This window comes from Propithecus coquereli, unplaced genomic scaffold (genome assembly GCF_000956105.1).
Source record: "Propithecus coquereli isolate 6110/MARCELLA unplaced genomic scaffold, Pcoq_1.0 Scaffold211, whole genome shotgun sequence".
In the NCBI taxonomy this organism is placed as follows: domain Eukaryota; kingdom Metazoa; phylum Chordata; class Mammalia; order Primates; family Indriidae; genus Propithecus; species Propithecus coquereli.
In genome coordinates, this window is record NW_012146190.1 from 2806399 (window position 1) to 2818924 (window position 12526).

A 12526-nucleotide genomic window follows, 5' to 3' on the forward strand; every position below is an offset into this window, starting at 1 on the left:
TAGATCTTGGGTGTGTCCCAGGAATCTGCCTTTCTATCAGCAACCCCAAGCGATTCTGATGCAAGAGAACACCTGCCATTGAAGTGAATAGTGTCATTTCATGGCTCCTTAGGTGGGAATGGGATGCCACGTGGCCCAATGCTGTATGTTCCTCATATGGCTCAGTTTCCGCCCCTGTCCTGGGGCTGTGGATTGCACTGATATTTCTTGTAGGCCAGAAATATATTTTTTTTAGCTTTTATAGAAGAGGCATCACTTCCAGAAGCACTCCTCTTTTTCCAGGTGATTTCTATGTAAGCTGAAATTTCAGAACCACTTCTGAAAGGGAATATCACAATTAGATTCATAGCTTTTTTAAGTTTCCTAACCGAATGCCTATAATGAAGAAATACGTGGATTTTAGTGTTTGAAAAAGAAAACCAGAAAAGCAGCCCCTAAGCAGAACAATGATATGAAAATAAATAGACGAGATACTGGCAGGAAAGCAGATACATATAATATTCAATAAATAATATATCCCAGATTTCATAAATGCTTCTAAGGGCTTCATGCATTGAACAGTTACTTCATTCTCTGAAGATTAGTACCCACCTTCCTTTCAGGGGCAGGTGCTCGGAAACATTAGATTTCTTTATCAGAATGGCACTCCTTACCCCTAATGAAGTCCAAGTGAACATTCTGGAAAGTATTTATTTAACTGTGGTCCCAGGCCATTTATATCAGAGTCTCCCAAAGTTTGAGTTAAAAAATGCAGATTTCTGCATGCCTTTAACCTGCATTTGGGTGAGGCAAAGACATAAAGTGTAACTATAATGTTTGTACCCTCACAAAACCCTGGAATAAAAAAAAAAAAAAAGAAATAAAGTATTAGATGTTCACTCAAAAAAAAAATGCAGATTTCTGGGCTCCTTCTCAAACAGTAAAATATAGGGGGTAAAACATGAGAACCAAATCTACATTTTCATAAAGTTCTTGAGTTGATTCTTATGCATGTTTAAGACTGAGGAAGGCAGTTTGGAGAAATGGGATAGTGCAGAATCCTGTCCTTCTCCAAAACAGGAACAAAAACAAAACTTCTGAGGAGTGGTGAGGCAGAAGTGCCCACAATTCTAGAAATTTCTGGAGGCCGAGGGTTAGAAGCCAGCAGCTTTCAGCCTAGTTCAACCCCTAACTGGTTGCATGAGCCTGGGCAAGTGTCTAATGTGGGGTTGGCACCAACAGCCAGTGATGCTTAGAATCGGGAGCCAGTTCCGTCCTGAAAAATGCTGCTCAAGTTTCTTTGTTTAGGAATGGGCAAGTCTGTATTGTGAACTGATCTTTGCTAATCTGACTGTTCAGCAATATTCAAGTCTATCTGTTAAATTCCACCCCCCCCCATTCCTTGTATGTCCATTCCCTCCACAATTTTTCTACCAGGTGGCATTTTACATTGAAAATAACCTTTGATAAAATTCTGCCAAATCTTCCCATATTTTATTGGCAAAGGGACACTAAAATATTCATAGTACCTGTTCTTTTAAGCACAGAAAGTTTCTTATTCTTGGACTTTTGTCATTTCTATAAGCAACTAAGAGGCTCTCTGCGAGCTAATGCAGAGCCATTTTGGTGAGTGGATGCTAACTTCCTATTTGGGTGAGATGACACAGGACCAAATACAGCTCTAGATTGTCCCAAGGTATTAGGATAGAGGGCTTGCTGGTTTGATTCTCCTGGTTAAAGAAAGGCTGGTGAGGCCCTATCAATCTTTCTAGCCCATGATATATCCTGAATTCTGTTTATTTCCATTCATTTTCCTAGAGAAAAATGATTTCTAACATTCTTTATGCTAATAAACAACAATAATCAACACCTCTGGTGTTGATTTCAGTAAGCATATGTGAAATTAATACCATGGAGGTTGGTATTCCTGATAAGAGAATTGCAAATACTAACCAGGTACCTTTAGATGTCACAGTCTGTACTGAACAGTTTTGAGGTAAATTACCACACAGCAAGTATTAGTATGTGGCCATTTCCTTTCTTGTAGGCATTGGCCTCGAAGTAACACCCTACAAACCCCGGAAAAAAATGAACTAAAAGGAAAAAAAGTACGGGACCGTCCAATCAAGTTTTGGGTCTTAAGTGTTTTAGCTATATTTAAAATCTGAAAGAGTAATATTGTTAACAATTCCATTGCGCATCTATAGCTTTCTCCCACCTCCCACAAGGGGGCAGCATTAGCCCCAATTGAGAACCACTGCTAGAAACTGTAATCTCAGGGTCGCTCTCAGTCACTTGTGTTGCTAAAAAGGATTCAGATACCCAGCATGTTAAACTGAGCACCTAAATGGGGAGGTGCAAAGTTGGGCTTGAAGCTACTTAGCGGTAGGAATGGGGGAAAGCAGATCTATTTTTGAGGGGAAAGACCTGGGAGTTGGGAGTGGCAGGGGGCCGAGGTGTGAGTTAGGGGGGTGGGCAGGAGTCACCAGCCAAGAAGATGATCAGACAGTTAGATTACCTGGGGTGGCAAAGCAAGTGTGGAATCCCTGGCCTCAAGATGACAGAAAGGACTTGAGAAACAGGGAAGTCCAATATGGAATGTTACGTTTGCTGTGTGATGCAGAATAGAATCCTTTCTTGCTGAGGCTGTCGTATGTTTTAGTGCTTTGAGATTGGGGAAGTTAAAGTTTGGCAGTCACGAAATTAATGCCAGAGGTGGGGGAGTGTGAATTTCCTGGGAATTTATACAGATGTTAGTAAAGGCAGTAGACCTTCTAGAGTATGGGGATTGGTGATTTGAAAAAATCTTGTTTACATTTTAAGTCGCATGGTGACCCCACTCTCAGGCTAAAACTAGTGATTTATTTCAACAAATATTTCTGGAAGACCTGGTATTTGCTTAGCCAGGTGCTGTAGGGAGACAAAAAAATTCTATTTAAATGTTTGATGTGCCAATGACCATTGTATTTGAAGCAACTGCACTGTCCAAAGTGGAACACTTGAGGAGGGATGGATCTAACCCCGTAGTTGTCAGCTTTGACTGCAAATTGAAATCACTAGGGGAGTATTGAAAACTTTTAAGACACACAAAAACATATATTCCTAACCCAACGTTGTTTGTGTCCTCTATGCTTTTTTCCTCAAGTTCCAGATGGAAATCAAAGCAACCTAAATTTCCCCTTATTACTCCTTTTCTTCAGGAATATACAGTTTCTAACATGTCCCATCCTCTTTTTCAGCTTCCACATTAGTGTACACAAGGCAATGGGAGTTCACTCTACAAATCCCAATACCACAAGAAATTTTCTGTAACTATGTGAGCTGCAGGGCTCAGGTGGTCTACATACTTTCCCGTATCTGCTGAAACAGCATTCCAGCCCAGCGCAATAATGTTGTCAGTCTCTTGGAATGCACTGTGTGGGATTCAACTTATATGATTCTATTCTAACAATGAAGTCAGTCTCCTTAAAAAATATTCAGAGAAACCAATAAAGGAGTATAAATAACAAAAGGACATTGCCCAAGCCAAGCCAACTCAAGACACTCTTGCTATCAACTCTAGAACAAAGATACTAATGATGTTTGAGTCTATCTAATTTTATATAAAGAGCAATCATTCTTCTATCATTTCTGTGTCCGTGCCTAGGGACCATCAGTAACCCTAATGAAAAATGATCCTTGTTCTTTTCCGCTTTTGCTCTCAGTGCTTTTTTTTTTTTTTTTTTGGCACTTCTAATCAAATGAGTCATTCCTAGAATTTTTGGTTTGTTTTATGGTGTGGCACTCCGGGAAAGCAGGGCAGTTCACCTGCCCCACTCCACAGCTGATTCTAGCTGAAAAAGCTCCCAACATCTGTGTCTATAACAAAAAGCCTACAAAAGAAAAATAAATCATGTTCCCATCTTCATTTTTCCTGCACATTAAAGGCCGATCACCTAAAGTCATGATCCTGGCTCTGAATTGGGTTGCAGCATCTGATCTGATGGCACAAAGTGAGATCAATATCTGTCACTCTAAAAAGTCAATGGAACATAAATTAGGAAGAGAATATTTTCTAACTCTGGCCCCAAGCAGTGACTAGTTGGGTGGAAGCCATACTTACGGTCAATGAAAAAAAGAAAGCAACTTTACTTAACAGCAGGGTAGACTATGCTAGGATTATGTTTTGTGCTATTCCTACTTCTCTTTATTGATCTCCAAATAATGAATTGAAGCATGAGGATTCTTTTAAAAGTTATTCAAGAGTTTACTACTAAAATGTTATCAGAAAGTTTCTAGCTGTGGCTGGAGAAGTATGTGAAACTAATCCAGGCTCTGGTGGCTGCTGACCATAAGCATTTTGATCCTTTGAGATGATCTTAGCCCAAGATAAGGTCTTATCTAGTATCTTTAAGAATGTTTTAGAGTTGTAATTTAGTTGGCAGTTGAGAAGCAAATGTACCCCCTCTGCCCTGCCTTTGGCTATCATGCTTTTTCCTGAGACAAAGTCCAAGGTTTTTAAATTTCCATAATGGATATGATTTTTTCCTGATAATAAAATTAATGCAGATTTTTTTGGGGGAGATAATTCAAGAAATTCATGAGAATAAATGAAGAAAATAAATCTCACATTCCACCATCACCCAGCAATTATCACTGATTATGTGTTAGCATTTCTATTTCCGTCCTTTAATTTTTTTCTTGTGTTCTCATGCACACATATTTCAAAAGTGGGAACACAGTACAGATGGTCCCCGACTTACGATGGTTTGACTTATGGTTTTTCGATTTCATCGTGGTGCTAAAGAGATATGCATTCAGTAGGAACTGTACTTTGAATTTTGATCTTTTCCCGGGCTAGCAATATACCCTAGATACTCTTGTGACGCTGGGTAGTGGCGGTGAGCCCCAGTCAGCCACGCAGTCACCAGGGTAAATAACCAATACCCTACAGTGCACTGTTGCCAGGTGATTTCGCTCAACTGTAGGATAATGTAAGTATTCTGAGCACATTTAAGGAAGGCTAGGCTAAGCTAGCATGTTTGGAAGCTTAGGTGCATTAAATGCATTTTCAGTTTACAATGGGTTTATTGGGACATAACCCCATTGTAAATTAAGAAGCATCTGTATAGGTAGTATGATATTTATGGGAACTAAATAAATAGTACTTTCCTTCTTTAGCATTTTTTAATCGATTGAGAATTAGCAACTAAGGTTAAATGCAAGTAGAGGTCAAAATGTCACATTATTAGTGATAAAATCTAGATTGGAGCGTGGTTTTACAGCTGTAGGCAGGAGGACTTCCTAATACTAAAGCTCATTATTAGACAGAATTCCTTATCTAGCCACAGGCATTGCTGAACTACAGATGTCTCTCTGCTTAGGGCAGGTTTTTTTTTTTAGATTAACAGCATTGGAAGTCAGGAAAGAATCTGGACTCTGTTGGTAGCTCACTCCCTGGACAACAGAAGGAGAAAAGGGCTGGACTATACATACATGTTTTATTTTCATATTCAATCACTCCTTCTTTCCTTGGAAGGATTGGGGGCAGAGGGTAGAATGTACTGCTGTTGGGGTTATCTTTATCTGAAAGGGTGAAAAATAGGCTTTCTGTAATAATCTGCTTTATTCACTTAGTATAAGGTGTTCATGTTCACATAATGTTCTACAGTGTGTCCCTTTGGTTGAATGGAATGCTGTTTAGTGTAAACAGAGAGGATGGTTATATTGAAGAGGTGTCTACAGAAATCTAGGAGTATCCTGACTATTTTAGCTCTCAAAGGCCAGGAACTGAGGCAACTCCAGGGATTGTTTGCTCTCTGAGATCTCACAGTGATCTACAAGGGTATAGCTTACTCACATTGCCCAGAACTCCCAGTGTTTGGTGGTTAAATAACTATCTTTAGTTTCTCTATTAGTTAACTCTGTAATTTTAACATTACAGTTAAACCACTTTCTCTGCCTCTATGAACTTTCAACTATATCTCTAACCTCCTAAATCCCTCTCTTCTTTCTAAAGACGAGCCATTAATACTCCCCTCCCTGTCTTCAACCACCCTCCAACTCTGGTACTCTGAACTAAATGTTTGTGCCCTCCCCAAATTTATTTGTTGAAACTTAACCCCAGTATGATACTATTAAGAGGTGGGACCTTTGGGAGGTCATGAAAATGGAGCCCACAGGAATGGGATTAGTGCCCTTGTCGGGGACTGACAAGTCCAGAGTTCTCTCCTTCCATCATGTGAGGACACAAGATGCCTTCTATGAACTGGAAAGCGGGACTTCCCCAGTCACTGAATCTGCTGGTGCCTTGATCTTGGAGTTTCTGGCCTCCAGAACGTGAGCATTAAGTGTTTGCTGCTTATAAGTCACCCAGTTTATGGTATTTTGTTATGGCAGCCCTCAGAAATCTAAGGACTAAGACGTCTGTTCAGCTATGCTGTGGTTTAACATCAAGGGAGGTAACTTTAATGTATCGTTTGAAACCATAATTAAAGTCTTCCAAAAGGGTGATTCTAAAAACAGAAAACTAATACACAGCAATATTTGCATTTTTATGATATGTAAAATTTGTTAATTGTTGAACAAAGGTGCTCTGATTACAATTATTTTTTATATTTCAATATTATAAATCTTGCTCCACTCAAGATGAAAAAGAGTCTCTTTTCTGACATTCCACTGATGACTCAAAATTATTTCTCATTTTAGTTACCATATAATCCATGACATGGTTGTATGGATTTTTGTTTTTTTCTTTTTTTAGAGATAGGGTCTTGCTCTTTCACCCAGGCTTGAGTGCAGTGGCACGATCATAGCTCATCGTAACCTTGAACTCTTGGGCTCAAGTTATCCTCCTGCCTCAGCTTCCCAAGTAGGTCGGACTACAGGCATGTACCACCATGCCCTGCTAATTTTTTAAATCTTTTTTTTGTAGAGATGGGATCTCTCTATGTTACTCAGGCTGGTCTTGAACTCCTGGCCTCAAGCAATCCTCCCACCTTGGCCTCCCAAAGTGTTGGGATTACAGGTGTAAGCCACCGTGCCCAGCCCTATCACTGTTTTTTTTTTTTCTGTTTAAACAGCTCTATTGAGATATAACGTACATACCATAAAATTGATTCATTTTAAATTTACAATTCAATGCCTTTTTTTAGCAAATTTAAAGAGTTGTACAACCATTGCCATATCCAGATTTAGACTTTTTCCATTGTCCCAGAAAGTTCCCCTATGTTTGTTGCAGTCAGTCCCTGCCCCCAGCCCTAGTTCTAAATCTTTAGATTTGCCCTTTTTGTACATGTCCCATAAATGAAATCAGATAGTATGTCATCTTTTGTGTCTAGTTTTTTTCACTTAGCATGTTTTTGAAGTTCATCCACGTTGTAGCATGTATAAGTAGTTCTGACTTTTAAAAAAGTTACTACTATATCCAATGTATAGATATACCACATCTTGTTTATCATTCATCAGTTGATGAGCATTTTAATTTTTTCCAGTTTTTGGCTATTGTGAATAATACTGCTTTAATATTTGCATGTAAGTCTTTGTGTGGACTTATGTTTTCATTTCTCTTTGGTAGATAAGAGTAAAATCATTAGGTTATATGGTAAGTGTATATTTAACTTTTTAAAGAAACTGCCAAACTGTTTTCCAAAGTGGTACTACCATTTTACTCTCTAGCAATGTATGAAAGTTGCAGTTTCTCTATTTTTCTGGATTAAAGCCATTCTAATGATTGTGCAGTGGTATCTCGTTATGGTTTAAAATAGCATATTCTTAATGACTAATGATGTTGAGAATGGGGAATTATTGTTTAATGGATATAGCATTTCCATTTTTCAAGATGAAAAGAGTTCTAGAGATAAATTATGGTGATGGTTTCACATTATGAATGTATTTAATATCATTGCACCATATACTTAAAAATGGTTAATATGGTAAATTTTATGTTATATGTCTTTTACCATAATAAAAAAATGGAAAAAAATCCCCCAGGAATCCATCACAAATCACATTGTTAACATTAACTACGTGATGTGGATCAAAGTTTCAGGTGTACAAATACATAATGTAATTCGGTCTAATTAGATCAAATATTCTAAGGACTTAGAAATTATCTCTCAGGAGTTAGTCAAAAGCCAATTCTGAAGACCTTTAGAATATGCAGAGTTTGAGCATCCCAAGCCTCCTGAATTAATCATTTACTACCCAGATACCAATTGTACCAGCACAAATTGTTAAAAATAGATGATCTTTTCACCATTGAATTGTGTTGGTAGCTTTGTAGAAAGTTGATTGACCACAAAATAAGGGTTTATTTCTGAAGTTTCTATTCTGTTCAATTGATCTATATGTCCATTCTTATGCCAATACCAGACTGTCTTGATTTCTATAGCTTTATAGTAAGTTTTGAAGTCAAGTATTATAATTCCTCTAACATTTTTCTTCTTTTTCAAAACTGTTTTGGTTCTTTGCATTTTTATGTAAATTTTAGGATAATCCTGTCAATTTCTACAAGGAAATCTGCTAGGATTTACATAGGGATTTCCTTGAAACTGTAGATATATTTGAAGAGAGTTGCTATCTAAACAATACTGAGCTTTATAATCCATGAACACGGAACAATTTTCTGTTTATATATTGACCTTCTTTAACTTCTCTTAGTAATGTTTTGTAGTTTTCAATGTATAGGTATTATATTTTAAAATTATTTCTATATTTTTTTGATAGCATTGTAAAAGAAATTGCTTTCTAATTTAATTTTTTGATTGTTTCTCTGCTTGGGAGAAAAGTCTTATCCTGTCCTCACCATTTTCTCTCATCTTTTACTAATTTATTTAATGATTAAAATCATTCTATTCTTTTTTTATAGACTTTACTGTTTGGAGCATTTTTAGGTTCACAGAAAATTGAGTAGAAGATACAGAGATCTCCCTCATAACCACCACCCTCACACATCCTTCACCAGAGCGCTATGTTTAGCTCCCACATATGAGTGAGAACATGCAAGGTTTGTCTTTCTGTGCTTGAACATTCACTTAACATAATGTTCTCTAGGTTCATCCATGTTGTTGCAAATGGCAGGATTTCATTCTTTTTGTGGCTATATAATATTCCATTGTGTATATGTACCATAATTTCTTTATCCATTCATCTGTGGATGGACACTTAGGTTGATTCCTAATCTTGGCTATTGTGAATAGTTGCAATAAATGTGGAAGAGCAGATATCTTTTTGATATACTGATTTCCTCTCCTTTGGATATATACCCAGCAGTGGGATTGCTGGGTCATATGATAGCTCTATTTTTAGTTTTTTGAGGAACCTCCATACTATTTTCCGTAGTGGTTGCGCTAATATACATTCCTACCAACAGTGTACGAGAATTCCCCTTTCTCCACCTCCTTGCCAGAATTCATTATTGCCTGTCTTTTGGATAAAAGTCATTTAACTGGGGTGAGATTTGATATCTTATCGTAGTTTTGCAATTCTCTAATAACTAATAATGTTTAGTATTTTTTCATATACTGTTGGCCATTTGTATGTCTTCTTTTGAGAAATGTCTGCTCAGATCCTTTGTCCATCTTTAAATCAGATCATTTGACTTTTTTCCTATTGAGTTGTTGGAGCTCCTTGTACATTCTAGTTATTAATCCCTGTCAGATGAGTAGTTTGAAAATATTTTCTCCCATTCTGTGGGTTGTCTCTTCACTTTGTTGATTGTTTCCTTTGTTGTACAGAAGCTTTTTAGCTTGATGTGATCCCATTTGTCCTATTTTGCCTTGGCTGCCTGTGCTTTGGGGGTATTAATCAAGAAATCCTTGCCCAGACCGATGTCCTGAAGCATTTCTCCAGTGTTTTCTTTTTGTAGTTTCACAGTTTCAGGTCTTAGAGTTAAGCCTTTAATCCATTTTGATTTGATTTTTGCTAGCATTTTGTTGAGGACTTTTTGCATCTATGTTCATCTGAGATATTAGTCTATAGTGTTCTTTTTTTGTTGTGATGTTTATTCAAAGCCCAAGGGCTCTTTAGTCAGCAGGTAGTGAATCCTACCAGGACTGGGTCCTTCCCTTCAGGGCAGCATGTTTCCCTCTGGCCCAGAGTGGGTCCAGAAATGGTGTCTAGGAACCAAGACCTGCTCTCATGGGCCTCAGGAGTCTGCTTCGTACTTTATTTTACTGGGGCTGAGCTCGTACCCAAGTTGCAAAACAAAGTCCTTTGAGCTCTTCCCTTTCCTTTTCCCAAGTAATAACTCTCTCTGGGCTGCACTGCCTGTAGTTGGGGGAGGAGCGACACAGGCACCTGCTTAACTGCACCTGCTGGTGTCTCACTGGGGCATGTGCACCCCAAGTCCACCGACTCCGATCTAACATAGCCACAGGAATTGCCCAGGGACTGCAGGCCTGTGGCCTGACTGCCTTAAGAATTTATTCCAGGCCCCAGGCTGCTCTCTGCTGGTAGTGGGGCCAGCAGGAACTCAGGCTTCAGGACAGAGAATTTCCCTCTGGCTGGGCTGGCCAAACGCTCTCTTTGTGAGCCCTGGCAGAATTCTGCCCAGTGCTGTGTTTCCCTGTGCCAGGGCCACCTCGAGTTTCAATGCACAGTCCCACAATCACTCCACTCTTCCCCCAGGCACACAGATTCTCTCTCCACTCTGCACTGCAGGGGGATGGGGAAGTGGTGGCGTAGGCAATGCAAAACTGTCTTTTCTGCCCTCTTCAGAGTCTCTTTCCTTGATATAATGTTAAAACCAGGCAGTGTGATTGCTCAACTGATTTTTGGTTTTTTTGAAGGTGCTTGCTCGCATGCATTGTTTTCAAATTAGATGATTGTGCGGAGGGACAATCGCTGGAGGTTTCTATTCAGCTGACTTGCTCTGCCCTCTCCTCCTTTTTCTTCATTTTGAGTTTCACTGTGGACTCAAAATTTTTTTTATTTAAAATGTCACAATCAATTATAATTACTATCCTTTTTGATGGCCAAATTCTCCGAAGTTTGAACACTGGGAGTTGACTGAATAAGCTCTTACGCGGGTGGTGCAAGGGCAATGTATGTAACCTAAACGTTTGTACCCCTGTAATAAATAAATAAAAAAATAAGCTCCCTGTGTTCTTTTGTCATGATCCAAATATTCTTTGAGCATGTTTTTACTTTTTGACACAAGGTGATGCAAATTGCTTTGTACTTTTCTCTCTCTTTTCTCTTTCTCTCTTTGTACTTTTCCCCAGATATGGAATCAGCTATTTTTCCAAGGAAGCCTAGTTTCTTTTAGTGGGAAGTAGTATTTAGAAACCAGGATCTGGGTGGTAGGTATGTTCATTGCTTCTGGGTTCTTCCTGTATGTAGAGGTAGGGAAAATCCTTTAAAAAATTTATACTATTTCCAGTTCAAATTTAACATTAAAGTTTTTTTTTTTTAAATTTATTTGTTTATTTTTGAGACAGAGTCTCACTCTGTCGCCCTGAGTAGAGTGCAATGGTGTCATCCTAGCTCACTGCAACCTCAAACTCCTGGGCTCAAGTGATCCTCCTGCCTCAGCTTCCCGAGTAGCTGGGATTACAGCTGCAAGCCACCACACCCAGCTATTTTTTGTATTTTTAGTAGAGACGGGGGTCTCACTCTTGCTCAGGCTGGCCTTAAACTCCTGAGCTCAAGCAATCCTCCCCTTCTGCCTCCCAGAGTGCTAGGATTACAGTCATGAGCCACTGTGTCTGGCTTAAAAACTTATTTTATATTGATCTATTTTTCTTAAATACTGACAAGTCTTTGTTTCTAATACAATTAATGTACTCATTTGCCTTATCATATAATATACATAAAATAATTTCTAAAGTACAATATTGTTAACAACAAACATACTGAGTGAAGTTTCACCTATCTCTATAGTTCTCGTTGGCCTTGGACTATATAACAATAAGAATAAACAGTGCATTTACTGTGCTTGAAATTATTCTTTTCTCTGTGTGGTTATTGATTTTATATAGTTAGGTTCATTTGTTTCTATTTGTTTTCAATTTTACGGTTTGTTTTTTTTCTTTTTGAATTAATTTAATTTTTTGAATATAGACAACCTTTTGGTGGTGTGCCAGTTATTAAGTTATTGTCTCTCAGCCTTCTGCACCCTGCCTGCCTTGTGATACTGGGGCTGGGACTCTGCACATCACATTTCTGTTTTTCCGGCTGGTTCCTTGCTATGATCTTCCAAATGGGATACTAGAGGGAGACTGCAAGGTTGGAGGATGAAGAAGGATCTTGCTCCTTCCTGTTTTTCTCATGTGGGGCTTTCTGTCTGCTTCCTGTGCGTATCACCCTAGCAGTGCTTTTTCATCCCAGCAGCTTAAATTCTTTTCCATAGAAACGGTTGAATCCGGTGTGCAGTTTTTCAAATCCTTGCAGCACCAGTCTCATCCTGCCTCCCTCCAGCCACGGGCGCTTCCTTGGACCTCTGAGTCCCCAACGCCACCTGAGCAGTGACCGCGCAAAGGTCTGAGTTTCAGCTGTGCAGAGCGCTTTTAAATTTTAATAATTTCTGTAGTTTAATAATTCTAACATCTTCTCATTATTCTTCCTG